Below are 13329 nucleotides of genomic sequence, written 5' to 3'. Positions count from 1 at the left end.
CTCACAACCAAATACAATCATACATCGAAGCTTAGTCCATACTAGGCAAAAGACAATCCGGATTCCGTGTTGGGCATGGGACAGAATCCATCTTATTGGACCTAAAAAATCAAATCTCTCAGATCATGGATAAAGGCAAACCTGCACTGCTCCTCCTACTTGATCTATCAGCTACATTTGACTTGGTAGATCACCAAACTATTACCACTCACCTCAACCATGCAGCTCATGTCTCTAAACAAGCAGCATCTTGGATTACATCCTTCCTGGAAGGCGGAGCCATGAAGGTCTACTCGGACACAGCAAACACAGACCCCACTACCATCAACTGCGGTGTCCCCCAAGGATCCTGTACAGCCTCCACCCTCTATAACCTCTTCACAAAACCGCTCTTCAACCTACTGGACTCTATGGGTATAGCATATACCAACTATGCAGACGATACCCAAGTACTTATTCCCCTATCTGGACTCTATCACCAAGACACCATGACCCTTCACAACATCTATGCCACTATCCAAGCCTGGATGGCAATCAATGGTCTGTGTCTTAACGGGGAGAAGACTGAAATCCTCATCCTTGGCCTAACAAACACTATAACGAAGCTAAGCCCCCAATACGCCAACTTCAATATAGATAACACTACCATCCCGGTATCATCTACCGTCAAGACTCTAGGTGTTCACATTGACGCAAATCTATCGATGAACAAACAAGTCAGTTCCATAGCCTCTGCATCTGTATTCAGCACCAAACTCATCAATGCCATTAAACCATACCTATCCACCCCCAACCGCCTGGCCATAGCCAGAGCTACTATAGGCGCCAAACTCGACTACTGTAACACCCTCGTAGCTGGCACCTCCGCCAAGAACATTCAAAGACTACAAACCACACAAAGCAATGCACTCAGAGCCGCGCTAAGCATCCCTAGAAGAGACCACATATCTCACGCCAGACGTGAAGCACGTTGGCTCCAGGTCAAAGACCGTATCACTCTGAAAATCCTCACCATCACACACAGATGTATCTACAAAACCGCCCCAACATACCTATCTGAAGCAGTATCCAGGACCACATCCACTCGCCCCACCAGAGCCCAGTACACCAACCAGCTACACTTACCACACATAAAGAGAGCTACAGCTGGAGGTCTAGGCTTCTCCTACATTAACCAAAACTTTGGAACTCTCTCCTGGCCAACCTTTGAGCCGAAATTTCCATCAATGTCTTCCGCAACAACCTCAAGGCCACTTTCTTCAACTAGCCTTGCCCGGGGACCCTTGATTGTAATATAACACAAATGTATATCTATATTGTAACCTGTATTTATATTACCAACGACTATATAACTATTTTGTACCCTGTACATATATTGCCAATGACTATGTAACTAAGATTTGTACTGTAACAAGTGCAACGATGTCCTCGGACTGTTGTGCGCTATATAAATACGAATAAAGCAAACAAAATGCTAATGGATTTTAAGGGCATCTGCGTCCGTTTTGTCCCTGGTTAAAACCAGGAACACTCTTTGCTTTTTGTGAAAAAGGAAGAGTGAAATCCAATTTTCCTCGCTTTTATTTCTTCCTTGTCCACTCTGCTTTGTGGACATTTAAAGTTACATGCAGGGCACCCCACTACATGTTAATGGTAACATGGGTGGTCCCCTCAATGCAATGGCCGCCTCTTGTAAAAGGAGGCTGAATTATTTAAAATAGTGGAGGACATTTTTCTCTAGTCCGTAAATTGCCCAGAGGGCTCCTGTTACGTTTGCACTTACGTGCAAACAGGTCCCCTCTGAGTTGGTTTCATCATTTGCCCTATTAAGTGCAAAAATCAGGAATAAAAGGGTGGCAGACGCACCCTCACGCCTCCCTTTTGCACTACAGAGTGCAAGTTAAGTAAACGTGGCCTGCGATTTATGCAGGGCAGTCATCATTTACAATGGATCCCTGGTGGAAAAACAGTCGATACCCCAGGAATCCATTGGTTTATTTATACCAGCATGAACATTTCATGCTGTTATAAAACCAAAGGTTTTTTGGAGGCAGATGGGAAAAGGGATATGGAAACTGACCGCTATTTGCATCCCCTGCATTCAAAAACCACAAACATTTCCCAGAGCATAAATAAAGGTGTTAATGCTGACATACAATCTTTAAACTATATTTAGCACCTTGATTCACCCTCGGGGGACCTGTAAAATGGCCTCCAGTGTTCTTTTATTCCACTACCATCGGTAGTTGGGAAGGTGGAAGCGGGGAGGGGAAGAATGCATTGCAAGTGCTGTAACTTGAGCCAGCACTTTAGGAAATCGTTCAGAGTGATGACTTATTGTTGTGAGAAATGGGACAAGCATCTTTAGCGGTAACTGTACTCTAGTTTCAAGGTGTCTTTTCAAAGCGCGTAGATGCCGCACAAAAGGCGACATCAATGGACCTATTCTGAGCAGGTATTATGTTGCTTGATCCACTGCTGCTATTTCCAATGCCACAAATGCCCACACAAAGCGACGACGAAAGAAATAAGCTTTCTTCAAGTGGGAAGCCTGCACAGTGTCTGCTAAACGTATGGCTGTGTGCATCAAACACTCAGAGGCAGAAAGACGGACAAAACCTTTCTGTAAACGTTCTAGGAATTACAAAACCCGATACGGTGCTGAAAACAGCATCCGGTGCTTCAGTGAAGTGCCAGCACACGTGAATGTTCTTTATTTGCCATAGAGAAACAAGTGAACCTGACAGTATCAGTGAAAGCGTTAGAATTAAACGGTGTCTTATTTGAAAAGAAGTGGATGACAACTGTGTTCACTACCACAACAAAGGTAAGTCTGGATGACAGAAGAGGCAGGCATCCTGCTGTTTTAGCTTCAGAATCAAGTGGCTCATTTGAGGTCCTTGGATGGCAAACTATTGTACTGGCAGCAGAGATGATGGCAGTGTTTGGTCTAAGCACCAAAAAGAGGGACTCTTTTCTTGGTGTTTCTTTGCTTTTGTTCATCTGCCTGTCAAACACTGAAAGATGCACTTGTAGTTGGCCTCCTCCTTCTAAAAGTGTTTACAGGTGGAGGGTTTGGGAGTAGGGAGGTGAACAGCAATTATGGAGAGGGGACAGACTTGAAATTCCTCTCCAAGGCAAAATGTACACTTGCCCATTGTGTGGTCCAGTGTTTAGGTAGGTGGAGGGATTCCTGATGCAAGACTGCAAGCACCGTGCTGGCTCTGACAGCACCTCTTCACTCCCTTACCATCACACCATATGCGCTGCTGGCTTTCCCCCAGGGGCCCTCACTACCATCACTCCTTCTCCTGTTCAGGACCCTTCTCTTCACATTCCTTCTGCCCCCTTCCAAACTCCTCTCAGTTTCTATACACACATAAGCTTAACATAACACAAGGTGAATGCCTGCCTACCATCAGAACACTATACCTCCAACTCGGCTTCTCAGGAGCCCGCAAACACAGGCAACCTACAGGAACTGAGGGCCTGATTTACAGAAAGAAGCACAAAACTGGCATGAACAAATCTGCGCATGCGCTTGGATTGTGTGGCGCAAATGCATCGTGCCAGAAGATTTACAGAATTAAGCGCCAGCAGTGGCAACAGTGAAAAAAATAAAGGATTGCACAAGACACGCCCACCCAACGCCCTTAGTGCCAACTAAGGAGCCAGCAAAAGCACCTGTTTTGCACACATTTCGATCCGTCAAACCAGAACCAGCAAAAATACCAAAAATAGCATGGCAAGTACCCACAAGCAACCACCAAGTGCTGCACCAATATCAACCATTAACAACCCCATGCATAAAATAAATCGGCGCTGCCCAAATGCAGCGTGCACCTACACCCACTATTTCCAACCCCTGTACACCCATGAAACCGAGCCACCCACATGCAAAGGGCACCTACACCCACTATTCCCACCCCCTGTGTACACCTGAAACTGAGCCGCCCACATGCTGATGACACCTACACCCGCTATTCCCACCCCCTGTGTACACCTGAAACTGATCCACCCACATGCAAAGGGCATCTACACCCACTATCCCCACCCCCTGTAAATCCCTGAAACTTAGCCACCCACATGCAAAGTGCACATACACCCACCATTCCCACCCCCTGTACAGCCAATAAACTGAGCCACCCACATGTAAAGGGCAGCTACACCCACTATTTCCACTCCCTGTACACCCATGAAACTGAGCCACACACATACAAAGGGCACCAAAAGACAATAAACACAACCCCTGTAACACTACGAAACTCCACACCACACACATAACCCCCCCACACACACGCGCATCATACCAAAGGACTTGCGCACACAATTTGGACCAATAAAGCACACAACCCAGCAACCGGGCCTCCCCATGACGAAAAATACATTGCAGAATACAAAACAACATACATGTCACTGAGCTGGCACCATCCCACACAGAGCCCATCACATACACATACAAGAAACATACCTTGACAAAGGACCATCTGTGCAATAAACACCATGTAGCACCACACCGACAACGAGTACGACCAACCATCAAAATGCTCCACAACCACCACCCTCACCTGCAAACAGCACACAGTATTGCCTATTAGCAATGCGCACATGTAAACCCAAATCCCACATGCATTTTGAGCACATCCATGATATGATATGCTATGATATGGCATTTGTAACCTGCCTATACACAAGTGTTTCAAGGCTCAACAAGGCAGGGAAGGGGGAACAGAGGGAGGACAGAGGCAATGATCTTACTAGGTCAAGTGACATTGAGATCGCGCAAGTGCAGGGGGGGAGTGGAAAAGTGCCTGCGGAAAGTGGGGGGGCCAGTGCTGTACATGGTATCAAAACAATAACAAGAAGTGTGGCCAGCAGGTGGCAGGTGTATGGGTAAGTGCAGACAGCAGGTGTCCAAAAGTGCAGGTAGGGGGACTGTAGCGATACAGATACAGACCCAAGTGCAAGGATTGCCGGGATGCAGTGCGGGTGTGTAACTGGGCAGGCAGGGACCTGGGCTTGAAGACAGAGGGTAGCAAGGTGACCAGTGCAGTATCAGACAGGAAATTAGCAGGGGAGAGGAAGAGAAAAGGCAGAAGCAAAGAGGAAGGTCTTGAGGTGCTTCCAGAACCAGAGATGGTTCTCCTCAAGAGAGGCAGTAAGGCGGTTCCAGAGGGAGGCCCCAGCCGATGAAAGAGATCTACCACCAACTCGTTGCTTGGAGAAGCGACTGACCCTGAGGGAGTTGAAGGTGGAAGAGCGAAGAGCTCGAGTAGTAAGGTATTTACGAAGAGAGAGTTGGATGAATTGAGGACCCAGGCCCCAGAAGGCCCTGTGGATAATGCAGAGGGTTTTAACTTAATCCTTGCAATCACTGGGTGCCAATGCAGAGAATTCAGTGCTGGAGAGATACGATCCCTGGGCTTGAAGCCAAGGACAAGTCTTGCAGTCCTGTTCTGGATGAGTTGCAGAGGGCAGAGTGTAGAAGCAGGCAGATTTTGAAAGAGGCTGTTGCAGTAGTCCATCCTAGAGAGAACCAGAGCTCTAGAGACAGTGAGCTTCTGGGGGAAGCAGAGGAAAGCAAGAATACCTCTGAGGAGGTGCAGTTGGTAGTTTGACTTCGTAGAGACGTCATAGATGTGAGGAGAAAAGGAGAGTGTGGAGTCGAAGATGACCCCAAGATTCTTAGCCTCACAGCTGGGAGCAGGAAGAGGGCCAAGGGAGGCCGGCCAGAGAGTGACAGGAAAGGAGGGTTCAGGTGTGCCGATGAAGAGAATCTACATCTTACTGGCATTAAGGCAGAGATTGTTGGCGGCACACGACTCCTGGATAGCAGATAGAAATGAGAGAAGGAGAAGAGGTGGCAGAGGGGAGCCTGAAAATGAGCTCAGTGTCATCTGCCTAGCACTGAAAGTTGTAGCAGAGAGCGGCAATGCGGTGGCCAAGAGGTGCAAGGTATTGGTTGAACAGCCAGGGAGAGAGGTTAGACCTCTGGGGAACACCACAGGTAGAGAGTGAGCTAGAGGAAAGGAAGGACCTGCGAGGTTTGATCAGAGAGGAACGAGGTCAGCCAGGCTAGGGCCTGATCGGTCATACCCAGGTTATCACAGACACAATTGAGCAGGATTGCATGGTTGACCATGTCAAAGGCAGAAGAGAGGTCGAGTAAGATCAACAGATGGGAGATTAGAATCAAGGTTAGAGAGCAGGTCTTCATGGATGTTCAGGAGAGCCGATTCCATGCCTCTGGCTGCTCTGAAGCCAGGCTGATGGTCATGGAGACAACCAACAGATTCAGTGTGAAGATTAAGCTGACACCTGTCACTTTGAGGATGTTCTTCTTCCAATGCACCGGACATTGCCATGGACCTGGAGGGTGAGTCCTCTTGGGCAGAGGTGCAGGGTGAATCTGTGTCCCACTCAGACAGGCAGGTTGACACAGGGGTGACATCTAGGCTGTCAGGGTCTGGTGTGGTGGAGGTGGAGGAGGCATGTGTTGAGTGGATCCATGTACGCCATCTATGCAGCCTCCTTGAGGTATTTGGCCTTGCCACCTGCTCGTCCTCCGTGCCTGATTCTGCAAATGCATGCAACACTGGTTAAAAAGGGAGAGAGTAGAGGAGAGGCATTTCTGCATTTGCCTGCACATGTGCAAGACCCAAGAAGACAGTTGCCATATCCCACCATCACACATCAAAAGCCACATCCCAATCACAATACGCATCCAATGATACAGCATCAGGAGCCAAACATATGAGCACAGAACACATGATGCAAACAGACAACTAAATCATGCATGTTTCTGAAGTTAGTGAACAGTTGCCAGTCAAAGGGAACACCATTCTGCATGGCCTACTGGCCTCATGGAAGGGGCACACGTGATGACAGGAACAAATCACAGAGACATGCCACCATCAACATTACATCAGTGACACAAGCATCCCCATCTACAGTTGACTAAGGACCCTCTACCTGAACCCAGGCCAAGGCCATGGCCAAGACAGACATGGCAGACTCACCGCTCCCCTCTGTAGACCACCAAATCCACCAGGCAAGTCAACCATCCAACAGCCCATAAGATACTAGTCCATCCTGTACAGAACACCCGCTCACATGCATCACAACATCCAACATCCCACCATGCACTGGTGCCAGAATGGTCAACCAAGCACTCAAATTCACAAAAGGTGAATCCACACCCGACATCTCAGATGGTGACCTGTGCCCTCACCCCTGTCCCTAATCACATGTGGCCATCTGTAAACATAGTACTGGGTACTGAACTGAGTGTGAACGTGGGATAACATTCCAAAAGTGATACATGGCCCAAAACCACTGACATCAACATGCAACCCCTCTAGGCCACAGCTAGATGCAAGTACCCACTTGGCACATTCTCCCAAGGTCCACACACCCATGGGACACACACACAGAGTAACTATGGATGCACCATGTAGACAGCACACATGAGCCATGCCAAAGTCACTGGGACAATAATGCATGCTACACCTGGTCACAGTATACTGCCTTGTCCTGTGACCATCGACCCCAACAAAATGCATCACATGTCATACACATCCAGACCCACTGAACTGACAGGCTTGACTCACCTGCTGCCTTGATCTGCTCCTGCAGTACGAGGAGCTGGTCATGTAGTTCTGGTTTCACCCTCTTTGGGACCCTGAAGTGGTGTGCTGGAATCCTAAGGTGTCCACCTGAGTGCCCCTCTGATGTTGGTCCAGAATCGATAACAGCCATGGCTTTCTTTTGGCACCAGATCCTCATATCATCCCATCTCTTCTTGGTGTTGTTGGCGGCCCGTTTGCCCACTCTCTCAATGTTCACAGCTGTGGCAATGTCCTGCAATATCTGCTTATAGCCCACCGCCCCAAGCTGCTGCTCTGGGTAGAATAGGGCATCATAGTGCTGGAGCATCTGGTCGCACAGTATGGCAACCTCTGCCCCTAAAAAGTTGGCAGCCCTCGTCTGTGTGACCCTTGAGGTTGAGGTGGATGTAGCCGACATGTTGGCGGTGATGCAGGTGGGCTGGCAGAGGGCCTGGGATGCACCTGTAACAGAGAAACAAGTTGAACAACAATCATCAGAAGGACTCTACAACACTCAGTTTGATCCCCACATCACCCACTCACATCACAGGGCCCCAAGTATGATCACTGCACATTGTCCCCAATGTCAATCTAAGAAATAAAGGGCAAACTGACAGTGACACTGTTCGTGGTGTCACCTGGGCATGGACCAATACACTCACACATGCACACTCAACGTCCAGCTGTTCATGTCTCTGCCAAACAACCAACCTAGGAATCTCAATATCACAATTCATGCCAATGAAGCTCACATGTGCATGATGGACAAGTAGACGTCAACTACAATGCATTGGGACTGTGTCCATGCCACATGTGCCTGCCCATACATAGGTTGGCGCCCAGCCACAACACACCATGCCCCCCATGATGTTACCTCCTCCCCATGAGTCCCACCATCCCACTCACCCCCTGCACGCAGCTACAGATCAACAGGTTCACCCTTCAAGATTCTCCCACTCACCTGCACTGAGTAGTAGCAGGCAGCAATGTATTGTTGGTGTACCAGAATCCACCTGGAGCCGACTAACCTCATACACGCTGGAGGTTTTCCAGGATTGTGCAAGCAGGCCAAGATGTGTCCAGGACTGGTTGCAGTGAGTTGTCAGTGAACACATCCAACTCCAGGTGCAAAAAGAAGGAAGTCCTGAAACACATAAGTTACGCGTGCCGCGCCTTGCAAACTGCGCATGCGCAAACTACTATGATTAGTGGGCACATGCTCCAGAAGCATCTGCACTGCATAAACTCAACAGTCGGCGGACGCGGAGCACAGTCGTGGACAGCATTGATAGTGGAATCTGCATACAGGCAGAGTGAAAGCAGAACTACTAATACATCCGTTCTTTAATTATTGAACAGCTGTCATGGATGGCAGGGGAACTGGCATGGCTGTCAGACCAGTGGAGAGGAGGGGACGACCAGCAAGATGTGCCACAGTGGGAGTACAGCTGCCACGTGGTGGGATGCACCACTTGCACAGTCTGGCACAAGCACTGTCGATGAAGGAGCCACAGGTACCCCTACAGGCCAGGGACATCCACCAGTTTCAGGGGCCACAGCCGGAAGAGGAACTTTGAGGAGGAGGAACTTCAGGTCCTCTTCAACTATGTGGAGGAACAACACTCCGAGCTTTACCCCAGGGCTGGAAGCAACCTGATGATGGCCCAGCATATGCTGAAGTGTCAGGAGGTGACTGACCTTGTGAATGCCTGTTTGGTGGAGAGGCACACTGCAAAAGAGGTGCACTATCGTATGGACGACCTAACCAGGCGTACCAAGGATAAGCTGGGTGCGAATGTGTCCTCAGCACAGGCAACTGGTGGAGGTTCGCCGCGTGTTGAGGAGCTCACGCCATTTGAGAAGGTTGCCTCTGGCCTCATTGCAAGTGAACAGGTTATAGGTGTCGGAGGCATCAACACTTTTGAACAAGCTGCAGATGAGTAATTGGTATAACTGTGTCATTAGATGATGATGATACTGCGCATGTCAATGTGTGAGTGAATTGGTGGTGCGCCGTGGGATTCAAATCATGAGCATTACGTTACAGATGTACACACATGTGGGTCCAATACATGTGGTCTGTTTCCTGTCATCTGGATGTGTGGAGGACACTTCACTGCGCCTTACAGTATTAGGTGGGAATGTCAATGTTGATATGGATGTGTGTCCACGTACTGCATGGCAACATTAACAGTTACTATGCCATGTCTGTACAGTGTTAGCCATCAATGTTGCATTCACTCACATGGCTGATCCACTGGCAAAGGGTCATGCGCGTCTATATCATTCAATGCAAGGTTATATGTGGCAAATGGGTGGTATCCAATGACAGTGACATGTGGTGGGGTAATCAGCTCCAGGCATAATGCTGGTAAAAAGCAACATTATGATGTTGTCTGTGGTAGTAGTAGTGTTTGATGTTTGCATGCTCTAAGGTAAATGTATGTGCACACTGGTGACCGCCATTTCGGCCACTTGCAATACATGCCTGTGGTGCATTGTGTGCTTTTGTAGCTTGTTGCTAGGCTTACTGTAAGATTTGCAGGGGTGATGACTGTCACCTAACATTGTCTGTCCAGATGGGTTTAGGTATTGGATGTTGCTGCACACTGACTAATCATGGCCACATGTGGGTGACTATTACTGTTTGTGCTACTTGCTATTGCGGTGAGGCATATGTGTTCGCAGATGTAGACATGATTTCTGTTGTCTTTATTTTTTGTAGGTGCAATTGCAGCTGAGTGGGAGAAGGTGCCAGTAGGCACTTAAGGGGATATGCAGAGCATCATCAGCATACCTAGAAAGGCCTCATCAGGGGAGGAGGGGGAGGAGGATGTGGCAGCCTTATTGAGGGAGATGGCGGATGCACAGCAACTCAGCAGTCCTGACCCCATGTCCCTCTTTGAGTTCATAAAGGACGTGTATCTAATGGGGGACATGAGACTGTACCCCTGCCTGTGGGAGCCATGCTGCTTCAAGTGGTACAGTGCCTGCAGCATGGCAAACCCATGTCATGGACTCGGCCGTGGTGTGTGCAGGTGTTGGTTTACATGCTGACACACAGGCCATGCCAGTGAAGACAACCAGGCAGGCAGAGACTGCATCCTCACATTCTCGGCATTCCTGCACACATGGTGGGCATATGCTTGCTGCAAGAAGTGAGTTGGACGAGGAATTGGTCTGTGAAATTGTGCAACAGGGTGAGGTGATGCTGGAGATTGGCAGGGACATGCATCACCTCACTGACAATATTGTTGCATCCAATGCCCCTGTGTGCACAGAATTCCAGCTGTTGCATAGTGATGTATCTGCACTGATGGAATGCCTGCATGATGAGATGAAGGCCTCAAGGGAGACTCAATGTCTTCATATGTCAACCATGAGGGACACTGTCAACATCCAGATGGGTCTTAGAGGACAGCTATGAAGTCTGACTTGACTGAGACATGCAGATAGACACGCCAGGACCTTGTAGCGCTTGCCGGCCTGTTGCATTCACCAGTGTCACATGTGGCAGCTGCAGAGGAGGACCAGGCACTGGCCTTGTGTGGTCAGTAACCCCCGTCACATTGGGAAGCAAAGGGTGGCTCCTTGTTTGGATTATGTCAAGTTATGCTGTGTTTCGGTTCACCTGCACTACGTTTTTGTTTTGATTTTCACCTCACCACGCCACTTACTCAACACCCCAATGACATCCTTGATGGATGTACTTGGTGTTGGGTTGCAAATCCATCATGCTTGTGCATCCTACGCAACTGAGTTTCACCTCACACCAGATGGAATTATTCACATGAGATGTGCTTTGGGTTTTTCTGCATTATCAATTTTTGTGAGTTTTGGTAAAGTTTATGGATGGGTGCAATGCAACGTCCACCATTTGTGTTGTGTCAATTGACCCTGCCATGCTGTTTTCCTGCTGTGGTTCTGCTCCCTAGATGTGCTTTCAACAACCATGCTAGGATATTGGCCACAACCCCACCCTCAGAACCCTGTTACAGGTGGCCGGGGGCCCTATGGCCTGCCCCTGGGGTGTGCCATGGAGTCATCTGTAGTAACTTGACCCAGCCAATATGGCTGCTGCCCAGTTAGTGTAATGTGGTGCTGGTCTGCCCCCACAAGGACAGCCACTGCACAGGCATTGTAGTTAGTTCGGTGCAGCTTCCTTGCTGAATTAGGCCAGTGTTGGGCAGGAAACTGCATACAATGGCACGTACACGCACTACTCTGGCACCTCCAACACACACAGGCCTGTGGAGCTGCTAAAAAGGGTGCAGGCCACCTTGTTTTTGGTTTTCAGTGATAGATGCTCATTGACAGGATGTCAGTCAATCATTTTCTATGTACTTGTTGTTGCTTCATGCATCGTCATGCTTTGTTGGATGTCACATGTTCATGTTGCTTTATTAGTTGGTATGTGTTGCTGAGTTGCCCTGTTGTGTGTGTTTGTGTGTGTTGCTTTGGTATTGTTATGTGTCATACTTTTGACACTGGCCTTTTTGGCATGTTTTGCTGCAAGGTGGCAGTAGCAGGATTTGTGTGTTGTTTACGAGTAATGGGGACACACCACATGTACACCCTGGACTGAAATTCTCAGGTAGTGGTCTATGGCCCAAAAGGACTTGCCATGTTTCATCATCGATGGCATTCTGGGATGTGGCTATGGTGTGGCTGCCACACTGTATGGTTTTCATGTGAAGTATATCGGGACAAGCTGGTTCCGTATGTGCTGGCCCATGACCCTTTGGCCTGCTATTGGTATGGGTCTTGCCTGTGGCTGCGGGCGCAACCCCTCATGCATCTCTTTTTGTATTCCATGATTTGTGGCTATATGCAAGATGCAACATGCCAATACGATTTTACATGACACAGCCAGTGCATACAACAGTACTCCACCTGAATGGTCGAGGCAGCGGAAGCGTGATTTCAGCACTCCAAATGTGCGTTCCATTATGCCTCTGGTCACAATGTGTGCTGTATTGTAGTGGATCTCCGCTGCTGTGGTGGGGTTTCGGATAAGTGTCATGAGGAATGGTGAAAGCGGGTATGCGCTGTCCCCTGTTCATGACAAGGTGAATAGTTATGATATGATATGATATGATATGATATGATATGATAGTTTATTTATATAGCGCCTATACCCAATGTGTTTCAAAGCGCTTCAAGGTAAGGGAGGGAACAAGGGAAAATACAATGACATTCTTACAGGCCATGAACAGTAAGAATGTGAAATTACCTATGGCAATCGGTCTGACGACATTTCAGATAGAGCAAGTGTTAAGACATAGAAAAGGAAGGAAGGCGGAGAGTGGGAAGGAAATGGAAACAGACAGGCGACTACCGTTCTAGGCCTGATGACATTTCTGGTACAGCTGGAGAAAAACAAAAGGTGAGGGAAGATGGGTGCAGAAAGGGAGATGAGGAACAAAATAAGAGACTGTCATTGTAGGCCTGATGATATTTCAGATAGTGCTGGGGGCTGGGGGGTGCAATTAAGGGGAGGGCAGAGGATTTGGTTCAGGATGTCGTGGTATGGTGGTTTGGATTTGATGTGGACCACAATCTGTGTGTTTTTGTGTGTGTGCAGGGTGATACTCACCAATGAGCCACTTGTTTCCAAATGTTCCATATGCCAGTGCCTGGTGGATGGGGGAATGGCGTAGTATGTAGCTGTCATGGGTACATCCAGGGTAGTTTGAGTACACATGCATTATGTGTCCCTTGG

The 13329-nt window shown here is 48.5% G+C and overlaps 1 protein-coding gene across 1 annotated transcript in view; it reads left to right on the top strand.

Moving 5' to 3' along the window:
- Positions 1 to 13329, top strand: part of SH2D4B (SH2 domain containing 4B) — a 1358492-nt gene that overhangs the window by 952288 nt on the left and 392875 nt on the right. The gene's annotated exons all lie outside the window — the stretch shown is intronic.

Source organism: Ambystoma mexicanum, chromosome 8, assembly GCF_040938575.1.
Source record: "Ambystoma mexicanum isolate Mex_15411 chromosome 8, UKY_AmexF1_1, whole genome shotgun sequence".
NCBI classification, from domain to species: domain Eukaryota; kingdom Metazoa; phylum Chordata; class Amphibia; order Caudata; family Ambystomatidae; genus Ambystoma; species Ambystoma mexicanum.
This window is presented reverse-complemented; position numbering and strand designations above follow the sequence as displayed.